The sequence below is a fragment of the Schistocerca americana genome, chromosome 3 (genome assembly GCF_021461395.2).
Source record: "Schistocerca americana isolate TAMUIC-IGC-003095 chromosome 3, iqSchAmer2.1, whole genome shotgun sequence".
Taxonomy (NCBI): Eukaryota; Metazoa; Arthropoda; class Insecta; order Orthoptera; family Acrididae; genus Schistocerca; species Schistocerca americana.
Window position 1 is genome coordinate 106,207,533 of NC_060121.1, and position 16,837 is coordinate 106,224,369.

Genomic DNA, 16,837 nt, shown 5'->3' on the forward strand with positions numbered 1-16,837 from the left:
AGAAAGATCTGTAATTCATTAAAGTCAGCTGAGAAAATTTCAAGGACCGCTTTTCCCACGTATCGATCAGTTCCCAACCTAGCTGTCGCTTAGACAGCTTGATCATACAATTAGCTTGTCAACTACTCTCACAGAGAAGTTCTTTTTTTCCCTATGATCCACCAATGGAAGGCGTGAAAGGAAGGCTGGATATGATATAAAAAAAATACACTTTGGTTCGCACTTTACAGTGAATTGTATAGTATGTATGTCGGTGTAAAACGGTGTAATTGAGAACAAATGACGTCATCGGAAATTTTCACCGTGACGGTGAGTCATACAGTTTTTGTTTTCGTCCACTCAGGGAGAAGCAGCGACAACATGACAATTTTACGCGCTGCTGTATACCGAGGCTACCCGCGAAGGCCCCCAATTTGTCGCATAGACTGTCAAGCTGTGCCTCGATTGTTATCAACGGAAAACAATTTTGACCTCAATTGCTATCGGTTGATTCCCACAGACGTTTGCGCTGTCGGCTACATTTCCCGACAAAATACAGAGTCACAGTTGTTCTGGGCGACGTGACCCAATTACGGCGGTGCTTTGTCATCCGCACGGAGTCTGTAACAGCTTCCTATCACCCACGGAAACTCTCCACTCTCGTGTTGCCAGAGAGCAAGCGGCAAACATTGTGGCTGTCGGACTGGACGGCAGAGAATCTGCGGACAGCTGCCGATCGCCCGCTGGCGCGCCGGCGAACTTGCGCGGCGCCGCACGCCAGCCAGCTGAGCCGATAGCTGGCGCGTGACGAAGCCCCGCCCCACAAACAATTGACATACGATCGATTCGGCTTCTTGCTTCGTCCGCTGTTCCTGCTTGCTTAGTTGGCGTCGCGCGGGGGTGGTGGGTCGGGGGCTCGGGTGGCAGCTCGGAGGGGATGAAATTTGGGAGCCGGGGGCGGCGTGGCCTTGACTGCGAAGCGGAAGGCGCGGGCGGGGGCGGGGTGTGGGCGCCCCCGCGTAATACGAGAGGCGCGCAGCCCGTCCCGGACCCGACTGCCGAAGGCTACAGCCCCTTTAAAAGGTCCGGCGGCACCCGATTTTCGAAGCGCTTCGCTTACGCGCGTTATCCCCGCGGGGGAAATTGGTCACGCTCACTACACGTGTAGCGCAGCTCAATCAATTAGCCGGCCACGCGGACAAACGTACGCATCGGTGCGTTCTGAACGCGCGGCCGCGCGCGGCTGCACCCATTCCTACACGTGCGAGCGCGCAAAATTCGACATGTTTTCGGGTGGGACGTTTACGCGCGGCAGTAATAATCTTTCCATTCACGCTTGTCCGGTGCGAATGCGAAATTCATTTGTCGTCCGGCCTTCACTTGTCGCCGAGCCCAGACTGGCGTGAAATAGTAGAAAATAAAAATGGCTGCCGCTATGTCTGATGAGTGGGTGCCGAAAGGCTTCGGGATACGGGCCGTGTCAACATGGTACTGGAGAAAACTCTCGCCAACTGGTTTCGAAAAATTTGTCAGCTCTCTCTGCGAGTTCGCACGTACGTACCAGCTCTGCAGTGTTTGTTTTTACTAATTTGGGGAATAGTCAGAGTTACCTAACATGGCAACTCTGAGCACGTACTGCATTCTGTCGAGATTCTTCAGTCGTCTGAATGATAACTATATACTACGACTGCTGTTGCACGATGTGAAATTTGTTAATGCAGTTCGTTATGGTAAATTAATTGTTTACTATTTAATGTTTTCTCTGTATAATTAGAATTGTTTATTAATGTTAATTCTCTGTATATGTCAATGCTTTAATTTTTGTTTGGTAAACAATTACATATTTTTACGATTTAATCTGACTGCAAAAATCTGCTACGTGCAATATCTATTACTGAGCGAAGAATCCCATAGTCTTCGTGTTAAAGTGGATGTCATGATACATTTCTTCACATCAAGTGCGTGTTTCCGAAGCATTCAATGGTTAATGTGCCCTGTTTCACTAACAACTTGGCGGCTAGCGTTGGTTGAATGTGACGCTCCTTCCATGCGGACGTTTTGTGGGAAGTCGTTTAATTAAAAGAATAAATCCACAGTTAATAATTTTGCATTGTAAATTCTTCTTCTTCTGTCGTTTCACCCGAATTTAGGGTATGTTACATTAATCAGTTATTACTGTTCTCTACCTTTCTGTTATCCAGGCACGGTTTCTTTGTTTCTGATCTGGCTTTCCTTTCTTCTTCAGAGTTTGGATTGTTTGTTTGGCTTTCATTTTCCATTAGAATCTCACCTTCGTGCCTTGTTTTTTTTTTTTTTTTTTTTTTTTTTGAGTGTTATCTGTGAACATATTTTCTGTGAGTTAGAGCTCCTTTAAGTCCTTCTCCGTTTCCTTAACCCATTTTTTTGTGCGGAAGTAGTCAAAAAAATTTTGTTAATCTTTTTGGGTTCACTCTGAGGATGAGTCCATAACAATCAGTTCTCCTTTTCCGCATTGTCTCTCAAGAAAAAAAAAATGGTTCAAATCGCTCTGAGCACTATGGGACTTACCATCTGTGGTCATCAGTCCCCTAGAACTTAGAACTACTTAAACCTAACTAACCTAAGGACATCACACACATCCATGCCCGAGGTAGGATTCGAACCTGCGACCGTAGCGGTCACGCGGTTCCAGACTAAAGCGCCTAGAACCGCACGGCCACACAGGCCGGCTCGTCTCTCAAGAGTTTTCTAGTAGCTTGGTAAGGGATTTTGTTTCTAGTATGAAGTAGTCTGTTGTTTTGGAATCTGTGGCCAAGGATTTATTCTGATATCTTCCGTTCTTTGATCTCCAGCCTTGCAACTGGTACGCGGTTTATTAGTGACAGTGGTTCGGCTGCATACAGGGCTTCCGGTGTGATTACTGTGTTGTAATCTCTTATTTTTTGCATTCTGTAAGGGAGACTTTTTGTTGTATGTTTTTGCATGAATCTGAAGGCCATTTCAACTTTACTTCTTCCCGATTCCATCACCATTTTTTTCGGGGGTACTCTAGCTGATCCATTCTCCAAAACATTTACATTCTGTCACGATCTCTATTATTCCCCTACTTGAATTTGTTTTGGTTCTTTATGTCTGTCATTATTATGGTCTTGTCGAAGGAGACTTTGAGATCTATTTTTTGTGCTTCTTCTTGTGGTTCGAGGGTCTCCTCTTGCATCTCGCCATGTCTTGGCTAGTAGGCCTTTCTTTTTTGTTCCGAGCAGTGCCGGGAGTCCATCTCGTAGGCGTACACCAGTTTTTTTCGCAAAAGGGTCGTAGAGTTCTACTATGAATTTGACTTTGCAGTCTGGAGTGTGCATTGGGTTTCTCTGAATGAGTTTGTGGTTTAGTTGTCTAGGCATAATTCTGTTAGTATAGAGATGAGGGTTTCCTGGTCTGTTGAGTCGTATGCCTTGTGAAAGGCATTGAGAGTGATAACATATAATTTTGCTTTTGATTCTTGGTAGGCCATCAGGTTTCTGAGGTATAGCGGTTGCTCTTGGGAGGACCTTCCTTTCCTGGAACTCTCTTGATATTCTCCATCTTGATGGTCTGACTGAAGTTTTGCTTTGCTTAGTAGGACTTCAGAGAATACATTGTATGTTCCTCTGCAGCTGTAGGGGTCTGTTTGGATTTTGCTTATGGAGTGGATGGATGAGGACTGTCATCCATTCATCGGGCATTCTTCCATTTATCCAGATTTCTTCAAAGATGTTTTGGAGAGAGTCTATGGAATTTTTGATGACGTTTTTCCACTGTGATTTGATTTTCTTATGAGGCGTTGCAGTTTTTGAGATTCGAAATGAGTGTTTTCAGTTCCTCGCTGGGATTGGTTATTGTTGAGGTCATAAAGTCCACTTTTCCTATGGGTTCTTCAGAGATGAAGAGTTTTCTGAAATGTTCTACCGATATTTTCGTTGACAATAGTATTTCCGTTATTTTCATAGAGTTGTAGGGAAGATGGACTATATTTGGTCCTTTCTTGTTTAAGTTCCTTGTGTTGTTTTTGCTGAAGTCTTCGTTGATCTGGAAGACGAGTTGATCTCCTTGGGCTTCTTTTATTCTTTTCAGAGTTTTCTCACTAATTTTCTTACATTTAGGAAGTTGTGTGTGCTATGCAGATTCTTCTCGGATTGCAGATTCTGCCATGCTTTTTTTCTTTGTTCATGGAGTCTGTCACATTCTTCCGTCCACTAGAGATGCTTTGGAGATTGGATATGGGAGCCAATTTTCGGACCTTCCTTATTGGCCTTTCTTTTATTTGACCTCTGTTTTGGTTTTGCATGTCTTGAGTTGCGAGGGGAAACTCCTTGGAGTTTATTGTCTTTATATAGATGGCATTTTCTTCTTTTTGGATGTTGGTTCAGTTTTCAATTTTCTAACTGACTTGAGTTTTACTTTAGTAAGGCAGTGATAAGAATCTGGGTTAGCTCCTGTGAGGACTTTGGCATTTTGTATTTCTTTATGGAACTTCAATTTGACTGCCACATTATCGAGTTAGAATTCACCTTGATGTGGGTTTGATGAGATACATGTTTTCTAGGTAGCTTTCTAAGTACTGTGGATTTCAGAATCATGTTGCGTGCTTTGCATAGTTCCGTGCTATTTTGGTTAGTTCTGTTATGCGCTGGGTAGTTTACAACACTTTTTTGCACCTCTTCTTCTTTCCTGTCTTGAAATTGAAGGCTCCTACATGTGGGACGTTGCGCTTTTCTGGAATTTTTTGCACCACATCACCTAGCTGTTCCCAAAAACGTTCTTCCTTTTCTTTTCCTTTCTGTTCTCGTTTATGAGGGCATCTGCATACAAGATGGTGTATACTTTGTTAGCAGATTTAAAAGTAAGTGTGGAGAGTCTTTCAGATTGTTATTCAGACTTGATAATGGAGTCCAACATATTTATCTCTGTTATGAAACCATTTCCAAGTTGCGTTATGTTTTTCGTAATTTTTTTGCCTACCTTCTCTTTGCATATTCTGAAGCGTCCAGAATCAAAATCAATCATTTCTCTGGTTTGTTGTCGGGCTGTTAAGAGAATTTTCCCGTTATTACAAGAGAGTTTACGTTGAAAGGTTCTATGTAACCTGGCTTTTATACGTGATCTGGTGTGAGGTTCCAAGACGTTCCGACTCGCCTCCGTGTAATGCAGCAAACTGACCAGAAACTGATTTCTGCTATCGTACTTTGGTGCGGTGGATTGTCAATCTGAGGTAATTTGTTTCACATCACGCTCTTCCATGATTGATAATGTTATGCATAGGGTGGCTCTTTTTGTTAGAGTCACTGATTTAGAACCCTGGAGGTTTTCTTGAGCCGCCCCTAACCTCGGAAATTGACCCTGTCCAATGTCCGCCCAGTCGGAGGGCAGCCGCCTTTGAATTTTGATTTCTGAGCTGGTCCGCGAGAGGTATCTTATTTCCCACCTACCCTGCATATCTGCAGAGCCTTTCCCTATCTGCGACCTGGGGCCGCGGCCCTGTAGGGGAACAGAAAAACTGGCCGGGTAGCTGTAAATTATTATAGCTCACTTTACTTTTTCCACAGTAGCTGTTAATATGAAAAAGTAATACCGATTTCACAATCTGGGTTAGTCTTGTACGAGATTTTGTCTAACATAGACATCACTGCAGTACGTTTCATTATTTTACATGTAGCATTTTCGCCTTTCTTGTACCCTGAACATTTTATTCCAAAAGGTAATTTTATGAGTACTTTCGATGCACTCTCACGTTCCCCATCGTCACTAACTGCAGTGCTCCCTCCGCCTCACACTGTCGTAGCGTCCCTTCCGCGGGGTGGGACTGCTTGTGCTGCACGATGTGATCCCCACATGAAGAAGAGGCACGGGTTAATGGCAACAAAATGTGCGCTTTTCACAAGTTCTTCTAAGCAATTGCCTTTGTTTACGGTACTTTTATACCTAAACACTTACATCAAAGATGTACAGCGTCAAGTTGCGAGTTTAGATATTCATTTATTTGCAAAGGATTTTAGTTATCCGCGAATTAATAAAAATGTGAAGTTGCGTCTAAGGTCTCCGAGGACATGGACACGGTGCAAACATCTCACGCACTGCCTGTCAGTGGCTGAACTAATGTAAGACTTTTTTAAATGAAGTATATCAATGCTTTGTGTCTGCTTTTTTTCGGACATTAATATAATTGATTGGCCTCGACGGGCAATTAAATCTTCAACCTTCAGTGTTGATGCACATTTACGTTCACCCTACAGTGGAAATCCAAAATTAGCGAGCATGGAGAACATGGTGATAGATGGCGCTGTGTGGGATTATGAGTCGTCTGGGGCGCGTACCGAGACAGTCCGCGCATTTGCGACAAACACTGTGTTCGGGTGGCGCAGTGGTTATGGCGGGGAACCTGGGTTCGAGTCCCGGTCCGGCACCCGTTTTCATTCGTCGCTGCTGGTTCCACCTTAAGTCCCGATGCAGCTGATACCATTAACTTATTCCCTTTCCTTTCCTTTCTTCCCCTTTCAACATCAATTTACCGAATACTTTTTATTTTACTGGTACCAATATTGCGAAGTTCTTTTAAAAACAAGAAAAAAAAAAACAGTGCGTTGCCGGAATTCCAATTCAAGACTTTCCACCCTGTGCTTCTGGAACAACAGTGACGCAGCGCTCTACCTACAAAGAAGGAATGCCGGCCGTAGTAGCTTTGCGGTTCTAGGCGCTACAGCCCGGAACCGAGCGACCGCTACGGTCGCAGGTTCGAATGCTGCCTCGGGCATGGACGTGTGCGATGTCCTTAGGTTAGTTAGGTTTAAGTAGTTCTACGTTCTAGGCGACTGATGACCTCAGAAGTTGAGCCAAAGAAGGAAACCCAGTTGGAACAGCCAAGAGGAAATAAAAATAAATGTGGTGGTGTATCTGGTCTACCACCTATAATCGTTTGGGAAGGAGCGCCTGGTCCCCGACATGAATCGGCCCGGCGGACTTGTATCGAGGTTCTTCCGCCTCAGCTACACTATGTCGGCGTTTGTGGCGCAAACAAGTTCTCCATGCATGCGTACACCACCATTACTCTACCACGCAAACATAGGGGTTACACTCGTCTAGAGTGAGACGTTCCCCGAGGAGGGGGTTTGGGCATCGGGGGCCGAACCGCACAATAACCCAGAAAGAGTGGTTCGGTGTGGGGCGGCGGAGGGGTGAAATGGACTGCGGTATTCGTCTCGGGGTTGTGGACCACTGCGGCGGGGACGGAGCCTCTCCGTCGTGTCTAGGACCCTGGTTAACATACAATACAATACCCATAATCGTCATTTATCTGTAGAATTCTGCTATCAGTGTACAACCGAAGTTTCGAGGTTAACGAATTCAACTATTGCAGTAGCACAAGTTGCTTAAGAAAGAATCATCTGTGCTGTACGTACAATAAAACCTGTGACTTGGTGCTGGGAGCGATTCGTGACTGCGCCAGACATGGGTCTGACAGGGCAGGCAGCACAAGCCGGTGAGACAAAACATTATAACCAACAGCTACAGATCATATTTGTTCCGGCGCAAAAGTCGAGCGCCTGCACAGCGGTCAAAAACGTTAGAGCAGAGGGGGCTGTGAGATGAAGTACGCTGACCGACCCGTCTCTAAGACGACCCCGAGACAGCAGCGGCGTCTAGGTGAACATAAGACAGCAGCAGCTTAGGAACTGTATTATTTCACTTGTATTAGGAGTTGTGTATACTGAACAGATTTTCTTATTTTGTCTGTCGCCCATTACTTGCGACACAGCATTGTAAATTCTCAAAGTTAAGTGTTGTCATTTATCTTACTGTAATAAAAATTCATTGATACGATTTGCTGGAATTGTTGTCTAGCGGTCCGAGAAGCAGGTTTCCTAGGCACTCCATTTTCGAGGAGGAAGAAGGACACAACAGTGTCACCTCACCTGTGCAACATAATACAGCAGAGATTCTGCATCGTATTGGTTCGAGAAGTGAAAGGTATGTTTCCAGAGATATGTGACACCAAGTGTGTACACACGGGTCATGTAATTTGTTGTCACGCAGCTGGCGCGCGATGGAGTCCGAAATGTGATCCATCGAGTTCAAGTCAGGTGAATTTGGTGGCCAAGACATCATCATCATCCCATTACGATGCTTCCCATACCACTGTAGCACGATACTGGCCTTGTTATACTGACATGTATCCTGCTGGAAGATGCCACCGGCATCAACAAAGACATCAAGCAAAAGATATCCAAGTCCACATCATCTAAAACTGACATGGTGCCTTCGATTACTACCATAGGTCCCACACAAGCCTAAGTGAATGTCCCGCATAGCCTCGGTATGCATGCGACGGTATGGTTTCCTAATATGTTCCAAACCGCCGCGCAGAAAAACAGGATTTAGCAGTCCCCATATCTCGAGTTCTGTTGGTGATAAAACGGTTGGCTCAAGTGTTTTGGACAGAACCATTCGTATACCCAGCAGAAGGCTCTTACTGTCACTGCTCCACAGCACAGGATGAAAATATACACATTACACACTTCCTGCTGCTTAGGTGAATGGAGCAAATGGGTGGGTGATTTTCGCGTTTGATGTTGTCTACGGTGGGCTAGGAGGGACATACGGAGGCACCATTAGTTCCTCGAAAAACAGCAAAAGAGACTTTTTACTACATTTTCGTCATCGGCAGAGGACCAACACCCAGCGAAGCATTCCAAGACGGCTATGCGTGAAAAATGGCTGTATATTTTGCGATGTATTGTTAAGATCACGATCTCGAACAACCTTTACAACTTCCGAGATAAAGAGTTCAAATTTACCCCAATTGTTCGCGTAAAATACGGTGTGAGCTGAGGACATAGTTTATGAAGTGACATGGCACGCAGAAATACGTTGTATAGTGTCTTCGTTACCATTTTCTAGTACTCAAGCAAATGCAAAAGTTTTTCGGATGTATAATCCGGTGTGAGGTGTAAAATAAGTTGAATTTCACATAACTAATCTGTTTAAATTATTCTGACCAATACATTTCTTTTACATGCTGTGCTGCAGCAGGTAAAAGAATGCGAATATGCTCCTGTTTATTTAAAAGACTCTGACTTCAAAGTGGGGTTGCAGCTGCCTCATTCTACCTCCTTCAGATTCTTTTAAAAATTTCCCAAAATTTTAGGCATGCAAACATATTTGTGCATTTATGTGCTTAGAGGGAAGTAGGCAATGGCAAAGAAATGGAAAAGTAATAAATTCTGGAAGATTGTAGACTGTAGTTTTGTTACAGAAAGAGCGAATTAAACAATGACAGTGAAAGAGGAAGAGAGGGACACAGTGGCTGTGTGCCAGGGACGGGGGGGGGGGGGGGGGGCAGGTGAAACAAAGAGAAAGTCTAATTGGCTCGTAGCCGCTTATAAAGAGAGTCAGAGTATACGACAGTGACAACGAGGAAGAGAGAGATAGTCTGAGGAGACAGTAGCAGTAAGAAGGAAGGAACGAGATACTACCAGTGAGGGAGAGCAAGAGGGAGATAGTAACAGTGAGAGAAGATTTCAGCAGTAGGACAGGACGAAGGGGAGTGTGGCTGTGACACAGGAGGCAGTGACAGAGAGACGCAAAGAGATAATGACTATAAGTTGCGGTGAATCAATGAGCGTGTGGATGGTGTGAGCAGGGATGGACTAGCGGGTATGAGAGAGTTACCGTTAGTGAGAGGTAAGATGCATGTCAAGAAATGCTAGAGTATAGTCACATGCCCAAATTTTAGGGTGTGTGTATGCGGAAAAGAACATCGTCCTAGTCTAACAAAAAAAGGGGTTCAGTCTGTCAAGAATTTTCCATTGGTCCATGGTGCAATCTCGACAATATGCGCTGAACGATTCGGCCCGCAACACTTTTGGCTGCACCACCACGGTACTTTGACGTCAGATCTGCCGCAGGTCACCTCCTGTTCTGCACGACAAAGCGGGCATGTCTCCGACCTCCAGGCTTCGTGAGGAGCCGTGGACATCGGACACCTCGTCGCCTACTCGTGGTTTCGCCGTTCTTCATCTGCTTCACATGGACTCTCACGACAGTAACACTCGAGAAGAGGAACAGCTCCGGCGTCTCAAAGATGCTTGTGTCGTCGCTGCAGTCATTCCCCATCCATCTCTGCTCCGGTTATATACTTTCTTTGCTGCGTCATCTGCTGGCGACATCACGAGACGTCATTCATAATCGTAGTGGCCGTGGTCATAAAGTTTCACCTCATCACTGCAAAGAAATAAATATTGACATCAATTATGAAAATATTCTCGTTATATAGAGCCTCTTACGTCTATAATTTCATGTATATAAATTAAAGCTGTGAGTGAAAACTTGTACCAATGTCGGGAGTCGGGTCTCCTGCTTATAAGCAGGTTCGTTAGCCACTAAGCCATCTTAACACAGTGGTTCATACACCTACACGGATGATCAGAGCAGCGCGAGGGTGGCTGGTGCACCTGCATCGTAAGCAGGAGACCCGGCTTCGATTTCCAACCTCACTACAAATTTTCACATTCCCTTCAGTGTATATACCTAAAATCATATTTATATGAGACCAGTAAAGTCTATGAAATTGTGTCATTTCATTTGCATAAGTACCTAAACCTGGTTTAAAGCTTTTACATGATATGCTGAGGTGCTATTCCAGGACTGCCTCGGCAATTCTGTTCATGCGTAAGAGGGAATAAAACGCAGTCTGGGGCAGTGAGAATTTGGGTCGAGCAGGAAGGCGTACCAGGGTAATCCGTGCAGTTGTGTGAACCGCCGTGCCAAGCTGGCTTAGTGGCTAACGCACTTGCCTCGCTTTTGATACAAATTTTCACTCTCCCTTTCAGTCTATACACTCGTACATAAAATTATAGACAGAATACGGTTTTTTAAAGGTTACATCACTTAGAAAGTACTTCGAGTCGTAGAGACTCATATCAGGAAATGATCGTCGTCGGCGACGGTCATCCACATTGCTAAATGCCGAAAGCGGTCATCACGTCGTCCAATCCGCGTTGCAGGGTGCCTATCTACCGCCTCCCAGGGGCAACAAAAATTTCGTTTTCAGTATTTCATGTAACTATTGACCAAATTCAAAAATTTTAAAAGTTGTCATAATCTTTTCGTTAAGAGGTATGGACTGACGTTAAAGGATTAATACGGTAAGTCAGGTGATAAAGTTGGAAAGTATGTGTACGTCTAGCCGCAGCTCAACGTAAGGCGCGCAAACTACCCAATAGTTGAGAGTGAGACCACACAGCGTCTTCCAACAAAATTCCACGTAACTTAAAACCATTTCAAAATCCTCCACCCCACCCCGCAAAATAATGATAGTAAGAAGTTTATCGCTTACTGGAATTTCGCTATTGAGGTAGTAAAAATTCACAATCGGGCAAGACGTTCCAATTTATTGCCTCCTTAGTACTAACTCTATTCGAAACATTTTTGCAGACAGTTTCCACATATACCGTTAAATCTACCTACAAAATTACGTCATTGTCCAGGAGAAGTTCTAGAAGATAAGCTGTGATAAACACTGAGATGTATGAAATAGTATGTTTTCGAAAAAGGGAGCGTCTTCATACATAGAGGTTTCACATGTTCAGCGTCAGACATATAACGCATTAACCACTCAGACATTTTAAACTGTTCCATACAGGGAAGTTTGATTCTTTAAGTAGTCGAGGGTGGCGTGGTTACTGGTCAAACTCTAATAATCCTTCCTTTGATTGCCTAGAATGGCTATTCAGATCACTATCCTCACTAAGTGGTGACGTTTAGACACCATACGGATCCTCACTGTAAATATATCAGAAACAAACACTACACTACGCAAGATCCATATTCGCTTACTACCTTGTTTCATTCTGCAGAAGCGACCGGCAGATGCGTGCGATCTACGTGCAAACAACGAAATTTACTACCCTTATCGGGGTGTGACAAAAATATTTTGTGTACTAAACTGTGAGCTAGTACTTGACCAAATTGGAGCACACAATCTCCCGCTTAGTGGGCGGAGCGTTGGCCTATGGTGAGTGCAAGGTTTAGCCACTTTAAGTTTCTCAAGCGTTTTCTACATGGCGAGAATCGAAACCTTGCGTCGTGAACTGTACTGTTTTTATATGAGGATCATAACAAAGAGGTTGAGAGCTATTATATTAATTATTTTCGGTTAGGACCCTCTGTGGGTGACTGTAGCTACAGACCGAACGACAGCTTTACGACCAGTACAGCAAGAGCGCACGTAAAGCAAAATCAGCACACACAGCCAGAGATGATGGCTTTAAAAACTGGAGTGAAACCCGGTTGGTGAAACAAATATTGCTTTATTACATACGATAAAGATGCTCTTTACCTGAAAATCTTAAATATAATACACTACTGGCCATTAAAATTGCTACACCAAGAAGAAATACAGATGATAAACGGGTATTCATTGGAAAAATATATTATACTAGAACTGACATGTGATTACGTTTTCACGCAATTTGGGTGCATAGATCCTGAGGAATCAGTACCCAGAACAACCACCCCTGGCCGTAATAACGGCCTTGATACGCCTGGGCATTGGGTGAAACAGAGCTTGGATGGCGTGTACAGGTACAGCTGCCCATGCAGCTTCAACATGATACCGCATTTCATCAAGAGTAGTGATTAGCGTATTGTGACGAGCCAGTTGCTCGGCCACCATTGTCAAGACGTTTTCAATTGGAGAGAGATCTGGAGAATGTGCTGCCCAGGGCAGCAGTCGAATATTTTCTGTATCCAGAAAGGTCCGTACAGGACCTGCAACATGCGGTCGTGCATTATCCTGCTGAAATGTAGGGTTTCGCAGGGATCGAATGTAGGGTAGACCCAAGGGTCGTAAAACATCTGAAATGTAACGTCCACTGTTCAAAGTGCAGTCAATGCGAACAAGAGGTGACCGAGACGTGTAACCAATGGCACCCCATACCGTCCCGCTGGGTGATACGCCAGTATGGCGATGACGAATACACGCTTCCAATGTACGTTCACCGCAATGTCGCCAAACACGGATGCGACCATCATGATGCTGTAAACAGAACCTGGATTCATCCGAAAAAATGACGTTTTGCCATTCGTGCACCCAGGTTCGTCGTCGAGTACACAATCGCAGGCGCTCCTGTCTGTGATGCAGCGTCAAGGGTAACAGCAGCCATGGTCTCCGAGCTGATAGTGCATGCTGCTGCAAACGTCGTCGAAGTGTTCGTGCAGATGATTGTTGTGTTGCAAACGTCCTCATCTGTGACCCAGGGATCGAGACGTGGCTGCACGATCCGTTACAGCCATGCGGATAAGATGCCTGTCATCTCGACTGCTAGTGATACGAGGCCATTGGGATCCAACACGGCGTTCCGTATTACCGTCCTGAACCCACCGATTCCATATGCTGCTAACAGTCATTGGATCTCGACCAACGCGAGCAGCAATGTCGCGATACGATAAACCGCAATCGCGATAGGTTACAATCCGACCTTTATCAAAGTAGGCAACGTGATGGTACGCATTTCTCCTCCTTACACGAGGCATCACAACAACGTTTCACCAGGCAACGCCGGTCAACTGCTGTTTGTGTGTGAGAAATCGGTTGGAAACTTTTCTCATGACAGCACGTTGTAGGTGTCGCCACCGGTGCCATCCTTGTGTGAATGCTCTGAAAAGCTAATCATTTGCATATCACAGCATCTTCTTCCTGTCGGTTAAATTTCACGTCTGTAGCACGTCATCTTCGTGGTGTAGCAATTTTAAAGGCCAGTAGTGTATTAACAACTGAGAATTGACAGATCAACAACAACAAACTGTAAGCTACGTTTCTACATGTCTTTAAATACGCCAGTGATTTTTGTACAATCTTGTTTTATTGCGCCACACAATGATAGTTTCGAAGCTGCACGAGATACAACTTGGAAGATCATCAGGAGACTTAACGAGAGTGGCTACAAATCGCCTCGCAATGCACTTAGTCTGTGTTAACAGTACGGCGCTTGTTGATATAGACTGCAATCTAATCACATCGATTAGCTGCAATGGAGCTCTCCACACATGCCGAAGTCTGGCGCCAGATTTGGGTTTCAGTGTATAATTTTAATCCTTCCCTGAAGACTCACACATTTTTGTATGAGTATAACATCACCTTAGGTTTGAGAAGAAAAGCTATCAACAGTTTGAGTCGAAGGTTTGTAAAGAGTCCAAATCAGTTATTCGCCTGTAAGGCAGAACATTACGACCACTGCCCACCCAGTCACAGAATGCTACCTGTTAGCGTTATCAGCTGGCGATGCGGTTAGGGATGTACCGTACGTAAGTAGAGGAGAGACCAAATGGGAATCGTTGTACAGACTATGCGGGCCACAAGTGGGTAGTCCACTAACATAAGCGACTTTGGCAAGGGGCAGATTTTTATGACACAGTGTGGGCAACGTACATCTCGCAAAGGGCGGAAGTTGTCTGTCGTGAGCATGACAAGAAATGTCTGAGGAACAATTAAACAACACGAAATCTTACAGTGTGTCCAGAGCTCTTGCACTTTTATAGCATACTTCCGTGATTCGTAAACCGAGTGTCAGCGAAGATTAAATTACGCTGCGTGCAAAATTCTCCAAGTCGGCTTTCGCTTTTATCCCTTCCCCCCAGCCCACGTTCTATTCCTACTTTTCCTTTGTCTTCCTTTGTTATTACCAAATTCCAGTCCTCGACCTTAATTAAATTTTCGTTTCCCTTTATTAGCTTAAAAATTTGCTTATGTGATTATAAATTCTTTCAATCTCTTCATCAACTCCGGAACTTGCTGCTACATAAGCTGTAACTACTTTGATGACTGTTTGTTTCGTGTATATCTCGGCCACGACAATGCGTTCTTTATGCCCTACACAATAGCTCACGTGCATTCCTGTTTTCTTATTCATTGTGGAACCTGCTCCTGCATTAGCCCTATTTGATTTTGTGCTGATAACTCTTTACTGACCAGACCAGAAGTTCTGTTCTTCCTGCAGTCACCTCTAACTCCTCCCCACTAAAACTAACTTCACCACCATTTACCACTAAATATAACTTCAGCCTACCCACTTCCTTTTTTTAATTTTGTATCCTGGAACTCGTGGTCTAGGGGTAGCGTCTTTGATTCATAATCGTCTTCGGTCCCGGGTTCGATCCCCGCCACTGCCTAAATTTTGATAAATAATCAGCATTGGCGGCCGAAGACTTCCGGCATAAGAAGACAGCCTCATCCTGCCAACGGCCTTGTCAAACAGGGCGGAGGAACGGATAGAGGTTCAGGGCACTCTCTTGTCCTAGGGGTGGGAAATTGCCCCTAAAGGCGGAAGAATCAGCAATGATCAACGACATGAGGATGCAGAAGGCAATGGAAACCACTGCATTAAAGACACGTAACGTGTATCCACAGGACTTGTGGCCTGTATTTGAAGAATTGTCATGATGATCTCTCCATTGGCAAAAGATTCCGAAATAGTCCCCCATTCGGATCTCTGGGAGGGGACTGCCAAGGGGGAGGTTACCATGAGAAAAATATTGAATAATCAACGAAAGGATAACGTTCTACAAGTCGGGGCGGGGAATGTCAGAAGCTTGAACGTGGTAGGGATACTAGAAAATCTGAAAAGAGAAATGCAAAGGCTCAATCTAGATATAGTAGGGGTCAGTAAAGTGAAGTGGAAGGAAGACAAGGATTTTTGGTCAGATGAGTATCGGGTAATATCAACAGCAGCAGAAAATGGTATAACAGATGTAGGATTCGTTATGAATAGGAAGGTAGTGCAGAGGGTGTGTTACTGTGAACAGTTCAGTGACCAGGTTGTTCTGATCAGAATCGACAGCAGACCAACACCGACAACGATAGTTCAGGTATACATGCCGACGTCACAAGCTGAAGATGAACAGATTGAGAAAGTGTATGAGGATATTGAAAGGGTAATGCAGTATGTAAAGGGGGACGAAAATCTAATAGTCACGGGCGACTGGAATGCAGTTGTAGGGGAAGGAGTAGAAGAAAAGGTTACAGGAGAATATGGGCTTGGGACGAGGAATGAAAGAGGAGAAAGACTAATTGAGTTCTGTAACAAGTTTCAGCTAGTAATAGCGAATACCCTGTTCAAGAATCACAAGAGGAGGAGGCATACTTGGAAAAGGCCGGGAGATACGGGAAGATTTCAATTAGATTACATCATGGTCAGACAGAGATTCCGAAATCAGATACTGGATTGTAAGGCGTACCCAGGAGCAGATATAGACTCAGATCACAATATAGTAGTGATGAAGAGTAGGCTGAAGTTCAAGACATTAGTCAGGAAGAATCAATACGCAAAGAAGTGGGATACGGAAGTACTAAGGAATGACGAGATACGTTTGAAGTTCTCTAACGCTATAAATACAGCAATAAGAAATAGCGCAGTAGGCAGTACAGTTGAAGAGGAATGGACATCTCTAAAAAGGGCCATCACAGAAGTTGGGAAGGAAAACATAGGTACAAAGAAGGTAGCTGCGAAGAAACCATGGGTAACAGAAGAAATACTTCAGTTGATTGATGAAAGGACGAAGTACAAACATGTTCAGGGAAAATCAGGAATACAGAAATACAAGTCGCTGAGGAATGAAATAAATAGGAAGTGCAGGGAAGCTAAGACGAAATGGCTGCAGGAAAAATGTGAAGACATCGAAAAAGATACGATTGTCCGAAGGACAGACTCAGCATACAGGAAAGTCAAAACAACCTTCGGTGACATTAAAAGCAACGGTGGTAACATTAAGAGTGCAACGGGAATTCCACTGTTAAATGCAGAGGAGAGAGCAGATAGGTGGAAAGAATACGTTGAAAGCCTCTATGAGG